The sequence below is a fragment of the Calidris pugnax genome, unplaced genomic scaffold, assembly GCF_001431845.1.
Source record: "Calidris pugnax isolate Ruff unplaced genomic scaffold, ASM143184v1 scaffold470, whole genome shotgun sequence".
Classification (NCBI taxonomy): Eukaryota; Metazoa; Chordata; class Aves; order Charadriiformes; family Scolopacidae; genus Calidris; species Calidris pugnax.
The window spans coordinates 380742-403225 of NW_015092761.1; the positions used below are offsets into that span (position 1 = coordinate 380742).

Consider the following 22484-nt stretch of genomic DNA (forward strand, 5'->3'; position numbering starts at 1 on the left):
CGGGAGATGGAAGAGTCAAGTGAATATAAAAAGCAATGAAGAAAAGAGATGAATGCATCCCTCTGGTCACTAGATCACACAGCCCTTCAGCTGGAGAAGAAGGTGAAGAGGCCTTTTCCTGATGCAGACTGTACCTCTGCTTCCAAAGATACTCCCCTTTACTGCTGCCATCTGCCCCCAGCGCCAGGTCTGTGTCACCAGGGCAGAGCTACCTGTGCTGGAGCAGGAGCTGCCGGCGTTTCCTCCCTGTCACCAGCAGCCTATCTGCCACCCAGATCTGGTTTCAAACCAGAGCCAGGGACAGATAGTGAAGGACGAGCCCAGGGCTGCTCAGTGGAAACTCCATTGATTACTCAGTGCGGTACCTTCCCGACATCATGAACACCTCAGCCCCGGGGGAAAATCTGGGTTCTATCAGCTCTTATAAGCAAGTGTTTCGAAAGGTTTACAGAAAAGTAAAGTAAACAGAGCTCTGAGTAACAAAAGAGCCCCGTTTATGCATTCTTTGATTCACTGTAAAGGATGGTGTAAACTGACTTTTTAACCAAGCATTAGGCAAGATTTGGGCCCCCGCCATTCTATAATAAACAGTGACATGGCTATATTAAAATATTTACTTAGTGCACTGAAGTGACTTATAGTATGAGTGGCTACTCAATAGGATGGCCTAAGTGTTAAGGCGTCAGGTGCCATCGTCTGTATAAATATTCTGTGTGCACTTGTTTATAGGAAAACCCCATCTGGATTTGGCTAAAACAGCAGACACCCTGCTGACCCCAGTTTTTGCTATTGGAAAATATAACACAAGTGTTCACTCATCTAGAATAACAGCAGCAGTTAAGTGCCATCTGACAGACAGAAGGGTATTGGCTTTTCTCAGTAGACAACAGGCTTGGTGCTGTGAAGGGCTTCACAGCAGCAGCTCCCCAAGATTTACAGCATCCTGTGGACCAGAAGCAAAAAGCTCTGCCTCCCTGCTTGTAGCCCTTGGCAGGCAGGAGACATCATTTTGCCTGGGCACATGCAAAAAGGCTCAGACACCCCCAAATCCTGCAAAGCACAGTGGTGGGCTGTGCCACTTTGTGAGAAGACAGGAGGTCAGGTCCCCTTCTCTGTCTACCTGGCTGCTCTGAACGGGCTGCTTCTGCCCATCTGTGGTGTCCACCCAGTTATATGCACCCACTGGAAGAGGTACCTGGGTCCAAGTAAAGCACATGCTGCAACAGCAATAAGCCTGTAGCACCTTGCCACCTCCTGAGCTGGCAGTGGGAGCAGGGGGCCTGGGACCCTCTGCCAAAAATTTCCTTAGGTCCTTGCTGGCAGGCAAGAAAGGGAGAGACATGGAAATTCTCTCATGGGCTGGAAGGAAGAGGTACCTGCTCCCAGCTCCTGTCTCTCCCAGCTCCTCTCCCCATACAAGGCTCTGACCTGGGCAAGTGCTGCTCTCCTCCATGGGTGAGCTGCTGTTCCTCCCACACTGCGCTACATGTGCACACAGGAACGTCCAGACGCCAGCTCATCCTGTGAACCAGTTTCTTCACCTAATTCAATCCGAGTTCAGCTTTTTTGAAGTGAGCGACATGAATTATGTTTGCCTTCCAGGTAAGACCTCTTTGGGACCTGCCACAACAACAGCAGTGGTCCTCTTTCACAGAAAATATCAGCCCTGACAAAGCCAAGATCCACATCTTTGTTTTTCACAGATAGATTTTTTTTTCCCTAGCCAACACACAAATAACAGATTGACATCTTTCTCCTGCCTTCTTTCAAAAAGTGGGCTCAGCTTACAGGAGATGTGGGGCCATGCATGGGGAAGGAAGACAACGCCCTGTACTGGGTCACTGCACTTGAGTGAGGGGCTATGAAAGTGTCTGACCTTCCCATCACAACATGGGCCAGGGCAGAGAGGAAAACACCTTAGCTGCTGATTATCTTGATTTCAGTGCCTATGTCAGTGCTGAAACCACTGTGTCCACTTTGGCTCCAGGAGGTTCCAAAACTGCTAAGAGACAGAAAAGAAGGAAAAGAGAGTGAAGATGCACTTGTCAGGCACAGAAGAGGGAAGTTCTTCCAGGCATGGAGCACTCATGCCCAGGAGGATTACACATGGTGGGCTCTATCTCTATGAAGGTTTCTTCTCACTCTTGTGCAGTCCCAGCTGCATTGGTGGAAGGGACCTCTGGATATTTCTAGGCCAAACTTCTGCTCAAAGTAAGAGTCACGACCACACAAAATCAGGTCATAGCATTGAATAGCTGAGTCTTGAACACCTCTGATGATGGAGACACCACATAGGAAGTCAGTTCTGACTGTCTCCCCCTTTCAACCCCCTTAGGAGATCCTCTGTTAAGAAGAGCAGGCAGGAGGAGGAGAAATGAGAAGGTCTTTGGGGGCATAATTCCTGCCCGTGTGGAAGGCCTTTGGCACCTGAGTTTCCTCTAGAAGTTTGCTGGATCCAAAACTCTCGATCTTCAGCTGCCCATGTGTCCTTCCACACTCCTGAGTGGGACACACGGATGGCTGGGATGCTTGGTGCCTGCCGGCTCTTGTCTGAAAGGCTCTTGCCAGCTGGGCTTTCTTTCTGCAGGCAGATGTGAAGCTGCCAAATGGGTGGCATTTTGGATTGCCAAATAAAATCTACTAAACTAGTAAAAGAAGGATACTTTTCCACTGGAAAATTATTCTGAAGGAAAATTTATGACTGTCATAAGAGCCTGTGCCCTGGAGGCTCCCACATCTTTGTTTTTCACAGATAGATTTTTTTTTCCCTAGCCAACACACAAATAACAGATTGACATCTTTCTCCTGCCTTCTTTCAAAAAGTGGGCTCAGCTTACAGGAGATGTGGGGCCATGCATGGGGAAGGAAGACAACGCCCTGTACTGGGTCACTGCACTTGAGTGAGGGGCTATGAAAGTGTCTGACCTTCCCATCACAACATGGGCCAGGGCAGAGAGGAAAACACCTTAGCTGCTGATTATCTTGATTTCAGTGCCTATGTCAGTGCTGAAACCACTGTGTCCACTTTGGCTCCAGGAGGTTCCAAAACTGCTAAGAGACAGAAAAGAAGGAAAAGAGAGTGAAGATGCACTTGTCAGGCACAGAAGAGGGAAGTTCTTCCAGGCATGGAGCACTCATGCCCAGGAGGATTACACATGGTGGGCTCTATCTCTATGAAGGTTTCTTCTCACTCTTGTGCAGTCCCAGCTGCATTGGTGGAAGGGACCTCTGGATATTTCTAGGCCAAACTTCTGCTCAAAGTAAGAGTCACGACCACACAAAATCAGGTCATAGCATTGAATAGCTGAGTCTTGAACACCTCTGATGATGGAGACACCACATAGGAAGTCAGTTCTGACTGTCTCCCCCTTTCAACCCCCTTAGGAGATCCTCTGTTAAGAAGAGCAGGCAGGAGGAGGAGAAATGAGAAGGTCTTTGGGGGCATAATTCCTGCCCGTGTGGAAGGCCTTTGGCACCTGAGTTTCCTCTAGAAGTTTGCTGGATCCAAAACTCTCGATCTTCAGCTGCCCATGTGTCCTTCCACACTCCTGAGTGGGACACACGGATGGCTGGGATGCTTGGTGCCTGCCGGCTCTTGTCTGAAAGGCTCTTGCCAGCTGGGCTTTCTTTCTGCAGGCAGATGTGAAGCTGCCAAATGGGTGGCATTTCGGATTGCCAAATAAAATCTACTAAACTAGTAAAAGAAGGATACTTTTCCACTGGAAAATTATTCTGAAGGAAAATTTATGACTGTCATAAGAGCCTGTGCCCTGGAGGCTCGATCGGACTGTGGGCAGTGATCTGGGAGGTCTCTGCAGCAACAGTGCCCCAGAGCTCTCCTCCCCTTGGCCAGTCCTGCAGGAGGCAGCAACTGGCTGAAGAAACCAACCTGCTCCCTGAGGGTTTCGTATACTGCTGGTGGCTGCAAGAAATCCCCATCCTGCTGGTACCTTCAGGTGAAGATCTACCACCGGTCCTGCAAAACAGGTGTGATCTCTCAAACTCCTGGGGAGCTCACCACCAGCCCAGGGCTGGATGCATGCTTGGTGGGCCCGCCAGTAAGCGCAAGGAATGGGACCTCTTGTTTTCAGACCACTTCTCCAGTTGCTCTAAGCCAGTCTAAATCTTAATCCTGCCCTGCTGTGAACTTCTTCCCAGCCTGTGATCACTCACGAAAGCAGTAAATACTCCATTACCCTGGTAAGTCATGGTCTTCAGGAGTACCCCACCAGGCCAGACCCTGGTTGTCACATTCACCATAGCCTTTCAGATAGACACAGAATGACGGTTGGCCAGTGAGCATGCTGGCCACCTTGTTTTTCACCCAGCCTTCAGCAATTCCACCCAGACCATCTCCTGCCTGCAGATACGCAGGGATGTCATCTGACAGCGTGAAAAGCCTCTGCAGCATTGTTAGTTGACAGCTACTGCTTCTCCCTGCTAGTGATACATAAGTTGGCACAAAGCAAAGGAGGTATTTCAATAGTATATTTTTCTTGACGAGTCCAAGTCAGCTGGCTGCTACACCTCATCATGTCCCAGTCTAGATGTCTGCAAGTGGCATGCTCAATCCTTTGTTCCAGTATTTTACAATGGAACTGGCATTCTGTGGGTTGTCCCTTATACCTGGATCCTTTTTTCTCCCTTTCTGAGGACAGACACAACCTTGTCCCTTCCCTTGTTCTCAGGGAGAGACACCAGGACTTGTGAGACGACTTCAGTTCCCTAGTTGATCTAGAGAAATTCAGCAGAATTTCAGCAGACCCGGCTGAGGTGAAAATAAGTGGATTTCACTTATTTAAGCACTCTCAAACTGCTTCTTTTCTTATTCAGTCCACATTTCTCCCCCTTTGTAGCTAGTTAATTGCATTAATCACTTCATTGAAGTTAATCACTCTAGCAACAACTGAAGCAGAGAGAGCATTGAATTCTTCAGCCCCAACACTTCATCTGTTGCTAACTTTGCCTCTGCAATGATCAGAGGGCTTTATTTGACCTTCCTTGGACTTCCTTGGCCTAGCACAATCTTTAACCAGGAGGAAGCTGCAACTGGACAACCTTGTGCTCTACCTGAGGAAAGCAGAGATCTTCCCCTGGGGACAGCCCCAGCAGCATCGTGCAGTGGGTGTAGGAGTGAGGGAGGGACCACGGTGATGGGCAGACTCCCCTCCACCCACCTCTTCCCGCGGTGGTCCCACACCACCACCGTCTGCCCCCAGGGCTGGGGGCTGCTCCTGCAGCTCTGCTCACCCTCACCAGATTGCAGAGGGCTGGAAGTTGTAAAGGACTCCCAGAATCTGAGCCTGCAGCTCTTCCAGGTTTGTTTTTTCCTTCCCTACCCCCCACCACTACCCCTTTTCCCTGTCTTCCAGCCTGTAATTATACAACAAGCCAGCTAGTGTAAATACAATCCAACTCTCACATCCTGTCAGACAACACTTAGCAGAGCAAACCTGCCTGCAGAGCACTGGCACAGTGGCTGCACACGCACGCCGTGCGTTGCACTATCTTTACGAGTAGGATAGTTTAGTCTAGTACCCTTTCTGTTGAATAACACCATCACACATGGGGTCAGGGCACGGAGATGACAGCAGCCTTACCTTGTACTGGGGTTGTGAATTGATGAGATACCAGCTGAACTTTTGTGCAGGAAGGATGGTGTATGTCAGCCCCCTGCATGCTGCAGGAGAGCAGACATAAATCCTTAGGCACAAATTTTGTTGCTCACAAGAACATACTTCCTGTAGCTGCTACGGCTGTTCATGGGAGGTTGTGGAGGGTTTTCTCACCTGGCCATGCACCCCCAGCAGAGTGAGGTGGGCCACTGCAGAAGGGTACAGAGGTGTCCTGCACCGACCCAGGAGGAAGCACAGTGTCAGGAGTGGTGCAGATGACCATCTTTTCCAGGGAGTTCCCCGATGTCTGAGGTGGGTCTGAACCTACTTCTCAGGCAACTTCTCAGCACTCCTGACCATCCTGATTTCTCCCAGTACCACCTCCCGCCCCAAGTATCAGGATGGGAGTGTTCCCTGCCTGCCTTGAAGCACAGTGAAATGCTCTTGTGTCCTGCAGCTGGTGCAGTTTTTATGAAGGTGAGGCCTTCTTATCCTCTCCTACCATCATGGCTGTGTGGACTGTTACAGCCTGGCTCTCATCCAGGAAGCCTGTGACTGCCTGATGTGCCTTTGCTTCTCCCATCTCTTGAGGATAACAGAATGGACCTAAAGTCACCAACTGAAGATGGACCCTGGAGCTGGGGACTGTAGACTCCAAGAACACAGACTAGGTGAGCGTCAGCTGGATGGGAAATGGATAAATTGGGTAATGGTTTGGTACAGAAATATTGGCATTTCCATCACAGCAGGCATCACAGAGGACTACCTTCTCTGTGATGTGTGGTGGCACTGAGGGAAAGACTAGAGAGTGTGGAACTGGTGGGAATGGTTGAGACACTGGGAAAACTGACATATAAAGAAAGGTTAAACATGACTGTTCTAGGCAGAGAAATGTACTGAGCCCTTAATTAGTGTTGCCCTATGCCTTCCGTGAGAGTTCTCACTTGTGAGCACTGAGCACTGAGCACCAGTGGCTAAAATGCTAAACAAATGTCCTAAGAAGATTTTCTGCAGAATATTTTTAGGAAGATAATAATAAATAAAAAAAAGCAGAAAACAAACATCTGCTAATAATGCAGTTCCTGTCTTTTAAAGAAGATAAGATTTTTCTTTTTTTTTTTTTTGCAACCTCGGCTAGCAGCTTAGCTGGATATCAAATGTCAAGGGTAAGTTTTCTTGCAATTGCTAAAATCTCAGCAAACTCAGAACAGACACTTCTAAATGGAAGAAGCAGAGCAGCTGACAGATTCCATCATCTCTAGAGGTTGAACCAGGAAACTGGTACTTGGCTGTGAGTGACTTTGGGGAACAGAGAATAACCTCTTGCAAGTCACCTAAATGCCACCCACATCTGGGTGAACTACAAGCTGAAAATTGCCAAAGATCTAAAGATCTTTGTGCTGAAGCTCTGCTGGCAGGAGTTGAGAATATGTTGCTTCTCCGAGCAGAGTGCAACCCGTGCTGCCCCTGCCCATCAGCCCCACTGAGACTGTCCCAGACACGAGGCACGGGGACAGAGTGGGTGCTACAGCAAGGTCCCTGTCCCCTCTCTGCCACAACTGGTGCATGTGCCCTTAACACTCACCTTTTTGGCAGCTGATGCCACAAGAGAGACCTGTCTGCATCAGGGAGCTCAAGAGACTCCCAGGAGCAATGTCTTCTTTTCCCATGTTTACCCAAGGGGACAACCACACTCCTGCAGCCAAACCCCAGCCCCTCATGACTCTGTGCTATGTCTGTTTGACTTGAATGATATCCAGGAGGTCCCCTGCCCACCTTACCTCTCCTTTCAGGGTAGTGTGGAGAGTTAGAGCCCTGACTGACCTAGGGAAGCCCCTAGGGACCATGTGGCCATACACGGGCTGACATCTTAGCCCTTTTCCGGGTGTGCGGGCAGGCAAGCTGAAAGCTTTCAGTGGCAGACCTTGGCAAGCAGATCAGCCACATGGAAGGGAAGGGGCACATGATCCTCCCGTCTCTTATCCCATCTGTTCACACAACGCTGTAACCGAGTATCGCACTGTGCTCGGAGCATCGGTGAGACCAGGTGTAACAGACTCCTCCAGTCTCCCAGTGCATTCAGCATCTTGCTGCTTTCCAGTCCTGATATGTTTCTTCTTCCTCTGATCAGCCCTGGGAGTGAGGAGTGTCACACACTCCTGCCTCCATGACTCTTGCCTGTACTGCCACCATAGCCCTGCCTGTAGTGAGCCCCTCTGCATCCCACATGGAGTTTGCTCGGAGATACAACAGCTGCACCAGCTGCTGGCAGGAACCTGGCTCTGCAAAAGCTCTCCTCCAGGCTGAGCTCTTCCAGACCCTGTGGTGTGTGCACAGCTAAAACTCAGCATGACCAGGTACCTTCCAAGTGCAATCTGCTGATCAGCACTCAGGGATATAGAGAACCAAGTCATATGAAGAGAGGCTGAGGGAACTGGGCATGTTGAGTTTGGAGAAGAGGAGGCTGAGGGGAGACCTCCTTGCCCTCTACAGCTCCCTGAAAGGAGGGTGTAGAGAGGTGGGGGTTGGCCTCTTCTCCCAAGGGAATAATGACAGGAGCAGAGGAAATGGTCTGAAGTTGCAGCAGGGGAGGTTTAGATTAGATCTTGGGAAGAATGACTTTCCTGAGAGGGTGGTCAGGCACTGGAACAGCCTGCCCAGGGAGGTGGTGGAGTCACCATCCTGGAGGTATTTCAGAAACGTGTAGATGTGGCACTTCAGGGCATGCTCTAGTCCCTGAGATTGTGGGGGCCTTTTTTGTGTGTCTAGTTGGACTTGGTGATCTCAGAGGTCCTTTCCAACCATTCAGATTCTGTGATTCTGTGATTTGGTACCAGCTTTCCTCAAGTAACAACACCACGCAGTAGCTGAGGGGCTACTGGATTTTTGCACTCCCTCTTTTGCCTGCAGAGAGGTGACCCAGAGCTGCACGCACAGAGCAGTTGCTCCCTGCTTCTGTTTCAAAAGCGTCATCCTGGCAGGGTTCCTGACTCTTTCACAAGTGATGCAGTGGGTCAGAAGTAATAGCACTTTGACTTCAATAGGATTCTCATCACTAAAGCCACTGCACAAAGCCTTTCTCCTGATGGTGATGGCAGGGGTGAGACTGATCATGCTGCTGCTAAAGTACTGGTGACATTTTAGGGATGAGAATATGGATGAGTGGGTCTTTTGTTTCTCAGAGACAGAAAAAGCAATCCTGATGACACAGTACAGTCTCAGTACTGGAAACCTACTGTCTGTGCGCAGAGAGGAATGCTTTCTCTTCTCTGTGCGTGAACGGATGGGCAGTCCTTCCTTCATGTCACTCCAAGTCCAGAAGACAAGCCTGTCTTCTCAGGTTGAGGGCCCAACACTGTGAAGCTACCATGGCAGGGAGGGCAAAGTCCCAGCTTGGAGGTCTCCCTGGCTGCTGCCTGAGCTGCTCTGGGAGATGGCTGAGGTCTTGGTGGGGAGGTGGGGAAGGAGGTCCCAGGTTTCTAAAGCAACCTCCTTTGATGTGGCACTGGGAACACAGAAGTGCAAGGTAGCTTCTGGTTAACAGCCCATAAAAAAGTGAGCTCCAATACTTAACTCTGGCTTTTTGGCCTTTTTATTCCTGCTATATTCTGCACCGCTGGTGAAACAGAAGATCCCAGTGTCCCAGTCACTGCTCAGAAACTGCCACTTTTACTGTGAATTTCCAGTTTTTGGGGCCATTTACGCCTCATGGGCTACAGAGGGTATCATGTTGGTCAATGGAGAGAGCCAACTGACCTTAAGTCTGCTAACTCCCCTCCCCTAATGTTAGGGACAAGTCTGCAGTTATCCAAGCAATAGTCAAAGCTCTGACTTCATCCTATGCACTGCCTACATCCAAAGGGTTCATCAGGAAACTGCTCCCATGACAGAACTGAGCAGTGGTGCCTTGTGTGCCTTCACCACACAGCCAGAACACCAGGCACAATTGCAGCCAGACCAGATGAAACACCAGACGTCATCCCCTAGACTGTTGCAGCCCATCCATATTTGTCCCCAGCATCCTGTTAGCTATTGATCTAATAAATGTCTATAAATGTCTATTTGATAAAACTATAGATAAAACCTGTGTTATTTACCAAGCTGTGGTCTTTGCTCACAGAGGAGAGGCCACACCTTTGGCTCGGACAACTGCCCTGGACAACGTCAGGTTCTGGTTTACAAAGGAAGGCACAAAGCGTCCTCAAATATTTTTCTCCAGTTAACAGTGATGGAAGTCCACCGTCACGGGTAGGGACATTCAGGGAACAGTGTTCACTGGAAGACAGGATGGGACAATACTCCTTCAACACATCTACTGTCTAGTCAGCTGAAATAATGCTTAAATGCTTAAATGCTTCACCCCAACAGGACTGGATCCCCTTTGGGGTGAAGCTGGAAAGGTAACGCTCCAGATAGCCCGTCTTGCACTTCTGGAGATGGCAGTTTCTTCCTGCACGGACCCAGCTTCACTCTGATTAAACCTGGCATGTAAATTAGTCTCTGAAGTTAAGAGTGCTGCTGCCTTGAGTCCTCTTCCTAGCCAATGGCAAGAGACAGACCCTCCTAGGTTTTCTCTCATCCTGAACTGCAATTATTACTCACTCACTTGTCATTAAGAACAAGCCACACTTCGATCTTGAATATTACATTTAAGCCCTGAACTTAATTTTTTGAAAGAACTAATTGAATTTAATTGCCCTGAACTCAGATTTGGTTCACTTCAGAGGGACTGGTTATTTTGCAAAGGGTGATGCACATGCCAAAATCCAGGACATTTTGTGTAAGAAGAGATCTGAGGAATTGAAGTCGTCAAAACACAGTTCTCTCAAGTGCCATTTGAGAGTCTTGTCATTTGAGAGTCATTCGAGACCAAGTGCCACTTGGTCTGCCCAGATCAATCAAGCCAGACCTGCACCCAGAATTGTATTTGCCAGCCCTTTGCCCATCCTGTGATGATGCTTCTTTCTGGGACACTCTTACATCATCCATTTGGAGTTTGTCCTGGTAGTCAGAATAACAAACACATGTGACTTTGACCAGGAGCATCTCAGCAGTCAGATTGTTCTTAGCACATGAGGATTCTCCTAAACACTCTCCTGAAGCCCACTGAGATGTTCAGGCAGATCCACTCCTGCCCCAGTACCCCACTCCTACCTGTTTCTTACTTGGTTTCCACAAATGAGCCTGCATATGGACACCACTAGCAAGATAATTAAGAAAGGTGATCTCTGAGTTTAAACAATTGAATAGTCCATGATGCAGCTGGTGGTCTGAACTATAACATTTGAAATTCACCCTGAAAGGGTATATTTTGTACATCCTGAGACCAGAAATACGCTGCTTCTCTCCCAGTCTGTGAGACCAGACCTGAGTTCATGGGCCTGCCTAGAGCACCCTCAAAGGGCACTGGCTTGAATTTTTGGTACATTTACAACATGCAAATATTTTGAGGGTCAAGAATTATTCAGTGAGAGTAATTGCAGATCACAGATAGATTCAAGACAGTCACCACCTGCTCGCAGTCAAATTATAGGAAGATGCAGGCAAAACTGTCACATCTGTTCAATAATTATTTTTTGACCTTTTCTGCACCTGAGCCCTTGGAGCAATCCCTCTGCCTGTGCCATGTAAACACCCTGATGGTCCGTGTCGGCTGGGAACGCCGCTCCTTTCATTGCTGTTCAGTCCAGCAGGACATGCAATGCTTCAAACCGCCGACAAAGGCTTTGCATTTTTGCACCAACATGAACCTGTTTGAATACAATTCAGCATCCCATGCCGCATCTGGGACGTGTCCCCTGCCCCGCAGCGCCAGGGCGCTCCCTCTGCCCCTCTGCCACCCAGCTCAACCACCTTCAGCAGCTACACGGATCACCACTGCGGAACCTCATTCACAGCAGGGACAAAGTTACTGTAGGGAAGATAATTTTTCAGCCAAGGATACTACACGCAGCATTGCCAAGATCGGTATCACAAAATCAAGGAAACTTAAGGCTTATTTTGTACTTACTGAATTTAGGCTTATCATTTCCCCCCTCCTTTCTCCCATTTTCTTTCCTACCTTCGTTTCCTACATGGTACTTTCACAGAGATGCTCCCTTACATTTTCCTGTCAGAATTCCAGTTTTCCATCCCCTGGCCAGTTCTCTCACCTTTCTGAGTCTCCACTGTCAGTACCAGGCTGTCACAGCTGGTGCTTGCAGCATCTCCTCTCGGTTGGACGACAGCGCACTCTGGTAAGTGCTGCGGGAGCAGAGAAAGCGGAGCCTGGCGATGGTCTCCTCGCTGACAACCACAAGAGCTGAGTCGTGAGCCAGTGCCCACAGCCAGACCACCTTCAGCCTCCTGCCCAGAGGGTCAAAATGTCTTCTTCACCCTGAGGGGAAGGCTCAGAGCTGAGCAGGAGTAACACCGCAGCTTCGCAAGCAAACAGGAAAGAGCTGTGAAGGGGTCAGAGGGTGAAGATCACCCCCAAATCTGGTCCTACTGAGATAGAGGATTCCCTTAATCTGTTAATCCCTTCTCCAGTTCCGTGGTACCGTGGGGTCAGAGCACACTCGACATGATTAAAGTACTGCAGGAACGAAATGCTAATAAATAACTTTTATATTCTTCATTTCTTCAGTTGTGACATATATAAAAGAGATAAAATGAGCCCTCTGAGAATCCAGCCTTAGCTCTTATCTTCTGTTTGAACCGTTAAGTGCCAGTTTGGTTATTACTCATGCTCTTGACATTGAAGTTTTTCTTTGAGCAGTAACTCTTGTGCTGAGGTTGCCATGAGTAATCTCTGGGATTTAGGCAGCTGCATGCTCAGGCAGACACTCACCAATGCTGCTGAGCCCTGACGCCTGCTCCCTTTTGCCCCTGCTAAGCCCCAGCAGAGCTGGCTTTGACCCATTCCTTCCACCTGCACTCAGGGATGGGGACCATCAACGAAGTCAAGAGCCCAGGTGCAAGGAGAGCTCTCCGTCCTCTCTTTCCTGAGGGAGAGGTAGGATAGCAGTTCACTCCCACAACTGCTTGGCTCTGCCAGGCCAGGGGACTTCTCCATTCACAGATCCAGAACCTGTGCCTGTTTGACTCCATGGACCGCCAAAGTCCACCAGCCTGTCCCAAAAGCCCACGGGGGCCATGGTGACTACTAGACAACTGTCCTTTCCAGCTAGCTGCGGTACGGAGACTCACTTGACTTTTGGGTTGTCAATAGCGAGTTCAATGGCACATTATCCTGGAGAGCTGGTGCCAGACATGTCGAATTTATACAAGAGGTGTGAGGTTCACACACACCAACCAGGATGTTGCCAGAATCCAAGATGATGCAAGGAAAATGAGATGGCTTTTGTTGATTTCCCAAGACTTGAGACGAAGCTTGAGTTGTCCAGGTTCGTTGGGGACAAAGATCCTTGCTGCAAGCCAGTCATTGGCCTGTAGGTTTAGGGCAACTCTTCTGAGAGTGGCCTACAAAGAGGAGCAGCAACACCCTATAACCAGTGTTACTCAGTCCATGAGTACTTTGCTACACATTTCCCAGAATAATTATCACTTTCAGCCTTTAAAAGATATCTTATTGCTAACCAGTGAAGCAGGTTAAAAAGCACCTGTCTATCGCTAAAAACCTTTCTGAGGATATGGCTGTGTAAAGCAGTGCTTGTCCATGCTCATCACAGCCTGCTAAGCCACTCTTATCGCAGGAAACCAAGGGTCTGCTGCTACTGTCAGGAATGGATCTGCTACAGCCCATCCTGAGAAAGAAAGCCTGCAGAACCTCCTGAAGGGACACCTAACCCAGGCTGTAATGATCCTCCAAGACCTGAAACCTGGTGGCCTGTACACAGGGCCAGTGTGTCCCAGTCACCCACATGCCCAGCTGAAGGTCTTACCACACCAGAGGGAAAGATTTTGGCCAGAAGTTTAATGGACCTCAGGGATGGATTAGCAGCTTGAGCTGGAGGTGTGGGCAGTCATATCTCACTCCATTGTCCAAGAGACAATGCACTCAGTCCGAGGTAGGTTCCTACCCATATACAGAGGTCCAGCATAGAGTGCAAGGCACCTTGCTGCAATGGGTGGTTGTCAACTGTTAAGCCTGACCTACCACTTTGTTAGTTTGAGAATGACAGTGTTATCTATGCCTGCAGTCTCTGCCTGTGGTCACCAGCTGAGGCTGTGAACACTCAGAGTCAGTCCTGAGTCAAAAGCCAGTGCCTTCCTTGGAGAAGGTCTGAAATGCACCCGGACACACTGGTTTCTGCCAGCTCCACCCACTGTCTGACCTGATCAGAGCAAACCAATAAACCAAATCAATAATATCTGCCATACTATTCCTTATTACCTCTGCAAACGGCCCACACTTCCAGTTCCATGCAGTAATGCCCCCAGTCACAAAGTGAACTGCCATGGAGCAGGCTTCAGTGCAGCAGCAGACGGGTACTGCAGAAATGTCCCCACCACAGTGCTGATGAAGAGCCACCTTAACTCATCCTAAGCAAGATGGAGGCAGGGCTAGGGCTCTTTTGGAGAAGGTTCACATACCCTGTGGTGGTTTGGAAGCACTGTTGGGTTCCTGAGCTTTCAGAGCAGCATCCACAACTGGCTACCCCAGCTGGACTTCTGCCATGCCGTGTCCCTGGGCACAGAGCCTTCAGCATGTGGCAATCACTGCTCTGTATCAAATAAGACTGCACATCCCTTCAGCAACATGAGGTCCTGCAGGTCAGTCCAATCTGCCACTCATTGTCCTCATAACCGTGCTAATGAAGTCCACAGCTTCAGCCCTCACCCCACAGCTCAGCGCTGCAAAGGCGCAGCGTTGCCGTAAGCTGTGTGTGGCACAGGACGGTGCATCCCGCAGCTCTGTGCCTCCCCTCGCTGTGGCTGGTACAGGGCTCTTCCCCACAGAGCACAGCACCTGCAGTCTCCATCCAGCACCTCTTTCACCCAGCCGAGGCACGTGTGCCACAGCCCATGTCCGTACTCCCAAGTGAGATTCTGCTCAGGACAAGGGTCCTCATTGCCTGAGCTTCTCCCTTTGGTGAGGGGAGGAGAGCAAACAAGAGGCAGGACACAGCATTCAAGCAGAGCAGGAGAATACTCTACCGGCTGCGATGGGAACCAGAGCAGAACAGAGACCTGCCCATCCTGGCAGCCGTGCCTGCCTCTAGAGTAAAATTTGATTCAGAAACGTATGCGAACTTAATACAGAGCATTAGAAATCAATATTCAGCCTCTTCCTCCCCTCCAGTGAGTGAGACCAGGTGCTTCTTTCTAAATCAGAGATATATTTTCCCAGACAGAAAACTGGAGCATGAAAGGTCTGTATGCTAAAAAGCCACAAAAAAAATTGATCATTTATCCAGAATAGACAAAACCCATCCTACTCTGCTGCCTTTCCTCTCTTATCACTCCTGGCAGGAGGTGGTGGGTCCTGCTGACCTCGTGTTTCATGGATAGAACGAACGGCTTCTCCAGCAGCTTTCTGCTGGCAGGTTTCCCTTCTGGAGCTTCAATGGGCCCCTTCTCTGCCATTAGATTGGTCCTTGCAGACCCTGTAAGTACTGTCCACAGCAAAACGAACTGCCTTCCCTCTAGACTTTTCACCCTGCCATTGTAAATCCTGCTGGCTTTGTGCCAAAGACTACTCTAGACACAACCATAATACTGTCATTTTTCTTCTACATGTTGGAGAAGGAAACAGCAGAAATGCTATTCTTTCAAATAATTTAACAAAATACAGATCCCAGCTCAAGGTAACTCTTTAACCTCTTCAGAGAAAGTCTCTGCTCCTGCCAGGGCTGTCCTGTCCTGCAGTCTGTCTGACCACGGCCGCCTACGGCAGCTTTTCGGGGGAAAGAGCCCTTTGCTGCTATCAGAAATCAGATCCACTTACAAGCGTGCTGCAGTGAGCAGCCTGGATAGATGGAGCGATAGCAGCTGTCTCTCCAGAGTCTTTTCTGCACTAAAAGATTAGATGAATGGATACTCTTCTGGGAAGAGCCACCCTTTGAGACTCGAGGGAGTGAATGAGAGGAAATGTTCTTTCAGAAAATGCTTGTCTCTCAGTCCTTCTGGTCTGCAGCAGTCTCCCAGGCAGACACTGCTCCCTGGGCATGCTCTCCTTCACTCCATAACCTGCTTGGGACGTGCAGACCTGCATGCTCCTGTATCTCCTACTCACCCCCACTCACACAGCACAAGGGCACATCAGCTGCAGTGAGTCCATGGCCAAAGAAAACAAAGCCAAGCAAAGCAGAGAGGACTGGTCTCCATCCTGCCCACAGGCCAGTCTGAGCCATATCTTCAGACTACTCCAGAAGCATTTCATGTATTGACTGGAGGAGCCGGGAGAGCAATGGCTCCTAAACAGGCAATGGACAGCCGAAAATGGAGTGGCAATTTCCCATAGGAAAGCTATGATTCAGTCCTCCTCAAAAATGGTGCAATGACTAAGGCATTTTCTCCCCATTTCAAGTCTTTGCTCCACTCAAACCCGCTGTGATCCAGAAGAGGTATGAGCTCAGCTAGTGCTGACTTCACCTCTGTACTCGTAAGGCAAACAGACTTTTTTTTGATCCTGACTTACAACTGTCTTGTAAACAAGGACTTTTTGTTAGGGATCCTTGACTGGAAGGGTCTCTCGGCAGTCAGCATATAGGAAGATGAGTACCATATAGAAGTCCATGAGAAAATAGGACTTCATTGTGGGTTGCATCATTCTGATGGGTGGGAGCAGGGCCAGAGACACCCCCAGCTGTACAGGGCAGCCTGGTGTGAAGCCCAGACTTGCCAAGCAGCGTCTCCCCTTCTCACCGCCCTGCAGGTCTCATGATGAAGTCTGTACACCTCAGCACAGGGGCCTCTCCACAGGATGGACAGTCTTTACAACCGATGACTGCTCCTTGCTGAAATGTCACTGACCTTGAGAACCACCAAGGCGTGTGGAAAGTTCTAGCAGGTGCTCAGCCTACCCCGTCCTGAGGAACATGGAGCAGCCCTGGTATTGACTGCTCATCCCCACGATGTCCTGCCTTTCTCTGAGGGTGGCCCCACAAGCTCTCCTGATGGCACCACCACCAGGGCCCACATCAGCTCCCCCAGGGCTACATGAATAACAGTGGAGAGTGTAGCTCCTTCTCTAGCCTGGAGTTCACAGAACCTTCGAATTACTGACCCCTCCTGCTTCCCATTGAGGTTGAGCCCAAGGACTCTTGAAACTGACACAGCAACGCAGCACAGCTGAGCTTGGTGGACCCCACAGAAATGACAATCAGATTAGGTGGGCTATGGAAAACATCTCTTAGTTCCGGATAAGAAGGTGGGTCATGTGCTTTCTGCTATTTATATCAGAAAATAAATTCCCTAGAAGATGAGCTTTAATGTTAGACCTAAAGCTACTGTATGATAGCCAAACTCTGAATTTCCAGATTATCCCTCTGCTGCATGCCAGCTACATGTTCCCAGTCACCATAATCTCAGTATAAATTGGGTGTGGGGCATCCAACAATGGACAGTGTCCAGCTCAACCGCCAAGTCAAACAGCTCTTGACACTGGGTTCCCGAAGGAAGGAGGGCTCCTCTTCACTGTGAATGGCAGCAGAGGATTGTGGCTCGAGCCTTGTTCTCTGGGAGGGCGCAGGCAGAGTCCAGGCTGCTGTCTGCAGGCACAGCACTGCCAAGTGACCTATCTCTTGAGCCCTCAGAGGAGCTCAGACCATGAGTAACAACCTCCCTGTGCTCCCTCAGGTGCTTGCCTGGCTCCTGCATCCCGCTTGCTGCTCTACGACAGCCCAGGAAGAGGGTGGCCATTCTGGATGAGCTGCCTTCCTGGAGTGGGTGGCACAGAGCAGCAAGTTACAGTGCAATTCTCCACCAGCTTTGCTGGTGACAGCAGCAGGAGGTGGCTCCTCTCAAGAGCAGGGCTGTTCATCCCCATGCCCTGCTTTCTGATGACACAGATGTACAGAAGGCAAGAGCCCTGCATGTGCCGTGTGGTGCAAAGCTTTACACAGCCCAGAGATCCTGCCTGGGCCCTGCAGACAGAAAGGGCTTTTCCAAGGAAAAACAGGACAGGAAAGACCTAGTAATCCCCAGAAAGAAACACCAGCACATTCCTCCAGGCAAACAGTTACGTGACGGGCGGCAGAAACGGCTCCCCAAAGCTTCTGGAGAACGAGTCGACAAGTACCATGTGTGGAAATTTCAGCTCCGGTTCTGCAGTGCAGGCTATAATCATGTAGGAGGTGTAAGCCAGCCCTGCCAAGAATTCGGGGCTCTGCTCTGCAGAGACGCATGCGCTGTGTCCGTGCCCTCTGCCAGACCCACAGCGCCTGCGCCTGGCCCCGGGGTGAGCCAGTGGGTGCTCCTGGCTGCACTGCAGAGCACTGATGCACTCACTGCACCTCCTGGTGCAGAGGCCGGTGGAGGGGGACTTGGGGCTGACTGTTGGGGCTGCATCTCTCTGTCTGCTGGAACAGAAGAGTCCATAATACAGGACCTGTGTCACTGTGCAGAGAGCCACCCACACCCCTGTCCCTCCTGCTGCCTCCACACAGTGGAACACCTGATGAACACAGATTATTGTAGGGTCTAGCACAAATCAGGGAGGTGGAAGGGAACACTGGGGTACACTGGTGGTAGCCACTGCCTGCAAGGGCCCCTTGGGCTGCACTGCATGGCAACTAGCCTGGTGGCATCAGGGCAGCCAGCTTGTTAGCGTTGGGGCTGGCGTGGGAAGCATTTGGTCCAGCATGTGTAGCCAAGCGTTGAGGGCTGGCACGCTGCAGGGACCTCTATGGCACATGTCCCAGCCTGGGGCAGCTCTGACAGTGCAGAGGACAAGACAGAAGGTGAGCAGAGTGTCAAGAAGGACACACTGGAGTCAGAGAAAGCCTGGAGAGCAGTGATGGAAATGAAGAGGGGATGAAGCTGCTGCTGTATGAGCAGATTCCTGAGTCTGGAGAGGAGAAGGGTGATGCAGGAGGCAGCAGTGTTTACAAGCTGATGGAGGTGATGGATGATGAAGGCAGGACTGCTGTCCCCACTGCTGCTGCGCCAGAAGCAGGGCATAGGATGAGACTGCCAGGAGACCAGTTTGCAACTTATGAAAGTACTTCTTTATACAACCATTAATGAATACTAAGTACTGGGCTGCCATGAGAGGTTGTAAAGACAGGTGCTATCAGCAGTTCAGAAAGAAATTAGACAAATTCATTGATTAATTAGATAAATAAATTAATTAAATCCCTGTTAGACTGTCAGTATAGTATAGAGGGATGTAGGGCAGCATGCAGGTGTGGTGCCAGAGCTCTGAGCAGGGCCTGAGGAGCGAATGTGTCTAGCATAGGATGAAGGCCAAGCTTGAAGCTCATCCTCACCTACACCCCATCAGAACATACTGTCATGGTCTCTGGGGTGAGCCCCACAGCGGGTGAGCAGGGACCCCAGGTCTGGGGGCAGCGCTGGTTCAGGGTCTTGCTGGCCAGCCTGGCCTGTGAAGGTGGAACCCTTCTAATTAGCTGGGAAAATAAATCTGTTTAGAGCGAGGAAAGATGCAAGGCATGAAATGACTGACAAGCATGAAAATTGTTCTCAATAAAAGCCTGGACGAGCATATTGGTGATCCTACACACACACGTCCCACACGTCTATGGGCTCAGACTCTCTTCCCACACCCCAGTAAGTATCAGCACTTAACTTCCAAACTACTGGTCTTTCCAAATCAAACCTTTGAGTCCAACAAGGAGAAGTATCAATACCAGACTTGGTAGAGCAGGGAGATACATAGCATGAGGAACAGGGCTGGCACAAGATCATGGATGTAAGCAACCTGTGAAGCCACTCAGGCTGTAATGAGAGGGTAGTCACTGACTGTCAGCATGTCCTGTGGCTTCACACCTTCTGAAGAGGGTGGTGGATTTTGAGTCAACAGGAGCAAGGACTGGACTCCAGACCAGGCATCCATGAAAGCCAGTCCACAAGGTGGTCTGATGTGCAAAATGTCTTAGGCTGTTCTCAGAAAGGTGCCATGAGTTGCCTTCCAATCCACAAGACCCCCAGCTCTCTGAAAATGGGAATCCAGCATCTTCTGCCTGTGTCTGTAGTGTCACCTGGGCTAACTCTCAGCACCAGGATCCAGGTGGACCACATGCAACAGCAGAGATGCAAACATGACCAGGAGCCAGGTCTGAAGCAGGACTATCTCATGCAAAGAGATACTGGTGGTGGTTTTTTTTGAAAGATAATCTGACACCGGATTTCTCCCCCTCCTTCTCTGCCTCCCCTGCTACCCATCCTAGGACTTTCTGGGGAAAAATGTGAAAATCCAAATAAACCTCCCACTCAGAAATGATCTCCGCAGCAGTAGATGGAAAAACAGTGGAAAGGCCCCAGTATCACAGCAACTGAGTTCAGTTTCCAGAAAAATCATAGGATCATAGAATTGTCTACGTTTGAAAGGATCTTTCAGATCACTGAGTCCAACCATCTGTTGGACCACCTGTACTGCTTTCCTCCAGCGCGTGGACTAGAGCTTGCCATGTCTCCTGTCCTTCCTTCTTAAAAGATAGTCCAGAAAACTTGTCACCACTCTATTTCAGAGAAAGTAAATAGAGGGGAAGTAATTTCCTGGAAATGCTGGAGATGGGACCAGTGACAGGGCTAAATGACCCGGGTGGATTCAGTTGCTTTAAGAATATTTCTGTGCACACATGGTTTTGCTGCTGCTGTACATCTTCTGTGGAAGCACTGAGATAAGTGCAGTGATGGGAAGCAGCACTGAAGGCAAGCAAGTAGACAGACAATAAAGAGGCTCTTTTTCCTTTCATGAGGTCTCATCCCTCATGGCAGGTTTATAACGGCTGACTCCAGCCGCGCTGGACTTGCTGAGAGCTGGAAAGCCGTTACCCTTCTGGGAGCTGGCAGGGCACGGGAACATTCACCTGGGATGGGGCCCAAAGCGTCACCTTTCCAGAGCCTTGAACTTTCTGAGTGAATGACTTTTAGTTTAGATTAAAGGAATCAACAAAACCAAGTGCAAGGCATTCTCTGCTGGTAAGGCAGTGTCAGTTCTGCCAGCGCTGCCAGCAGGCTCCGAGGGATTTAAAGGAGAAGTGAACAGAAAGCAAATACTTGGGAAATACAGAGATCTTAATTGCTGGCTGGGGCCAAGAGGATGCATGGTCAGAGAGGAGCTTTTTTTGGTTTCAAAGGCACACTCGTGTTTTGATAGCCCAGTTACTTTTTTCCAATAACTACCAAGGAAAAAGAAACTGTCTGCTCAGAGATTATCTCTGCAGTGATATGTGGAAAGCAAAGCAGAGCTGTAAAATATCTACAGTTAGGGATCACAATCTGGAAGAAGAAAACAGGAAACATGAAACCAGTGGAAACCCAAAGATAAATGATCATCCAACTAAGGAGAGTTTGAGACAGGGAGATATTTCCTGCTAAAGAAAGGAGGGTTTGTGGAAGTGACACCTCATCTTATACGGCAGGAGAAGACTTTCCATCCAAGAATGAGGCAAAGAAAATTGTTGCCTACCTTGGGGAAAAGGAGAAAGAAGTCAGAGAGAGCACCTCAGCTCTGCAGACACCACCATACAGCGTGTGATATGGAGGCTGTGACAGGGAGAGCTGACCCATTACAGAGCTGGCAGGTAGTGCCTGGGTCCTATGGCAGGGAGTTATTTTCCTCTGGAGTGAGCTGAGATCAGTGGGGGGCCACAGCTGTCCACCCCCTTCTCTGAGCTGAGCTGTGCTTCATGGTGGGACCCAGGACAGGGCTGTGCTGGGGGATACTGTTGGGGAAGCCAAGGAGGAAGCACCCAGAGGTGCAGCACAACCACTAAACACAACTTTGACCACACACAATCCCAGGAACCAGGAGCAGATGGAGATGTCTGGAGAAATAAGCACCAAAGGGCATTGAAGCCACCTTCTGGGCATGTTTAGTTTGGAGGAGGCTGAGGGGAGACCTCATTGCCCTCTACAACTCCCTGAAAGGAGGCTGTAGAGAGGTGGGGATTGGCTTCTTCTCCCAAGAAAGAATGACAGGACCAGAGGAAATGGTCTGAAGTTGCAGCAGGGGAGGTTTAGATTAGATATTGGGAAGAATGACTTTCCTGAGAGGGTGGTCAGGCCCTGGAACAGCCTGCCCAGGGAGGTGGTGGAGTCCCCATCCTGGAGGTATTTCAGAAACATGTAGATGTGGCACTTCAGGGCATGCTCTAGTGCCTGAGATTGTGGAGGTCTTTTGTGTGTGTGTGTGGTGTATCTGTGCCCGCTCACTCCATAGCCGAGGCAGAGCGAGGAGAGGCCGGGAGAAATCCTCACCCCTCTGTGCTCTCAGGCCAAAATCCCATTGGCTTCAAAGGAGCGAGGGTTTCACTTGCTGTTTTTCAGGCTGCACTTTGTCAGAGATCCACTTGGGAACTTTATCAAAACAACGGCCAGGCAAGCTGCCGTGACCCAGGGGACTGGAATGTGTCCCTGGGAAAGCCTCCCCGGCACGGCTGCGGCACTGGGCACAGCCCTGGCACTGGGCACAGCCCTCCCTGCTGCGGGGAGCACGGCTGAACCTGCCACCCTCTCCTGCCCCTCATCAGACATGACCACAGTCCCCAGACAAGCTGGTGCATTTGTGCCCCGTGTTCTGCCATCTGCCAATTACTGAAAATCCCATGTACTGGCCCCTGGATGTGGATCGCACATACCAGGGACCAGATCCAGCTGTGCCGGGGTTGGGAAGACAGCACAAACTACATGGTCCACGCCTCGCAGTGCCAAGGGTGGGGGTTTAGTGACTGCTCAGACATCTCTTATTTTCTCAGTAGCAGGCTGTGACTCTTCCAGCAGTAATGCCCCCCACAGATC

The 22484-nt window shown here is 50.0% G+C and overlaps 1 protein-coding gene across 5 annotated transcripts in view; it reads right to left on the bottom strand.

Moving 5' to 3' along the window:
• MYOCD (myocardin) overlaps window positions 1-22484 on the bottom strand; it is a 290754-nt gene that overhangs the window by 141280 nt on the left and 126990 nt on the right. Inside the window, exon 1 of one of the 5 annotated variants that reach the window (XM_014962674.1) lies at window positions 11768-12022. The exons of 1 other annotated variant lie outside the window; for it this stretch is intronic. The gene's annotated coding sequence lies outside the window, so the exon portion shown is untranslated. Of the gene's footprint in view, window positions 1-9712; window positions 9810-11767; window positions 12023-22484 lie in introns of those variants that run through there. 3 more of the 5 variants (XM_014962679.1, XM_014962678.1, XM_014962676.1) reach the window with 3 other exon arrangements.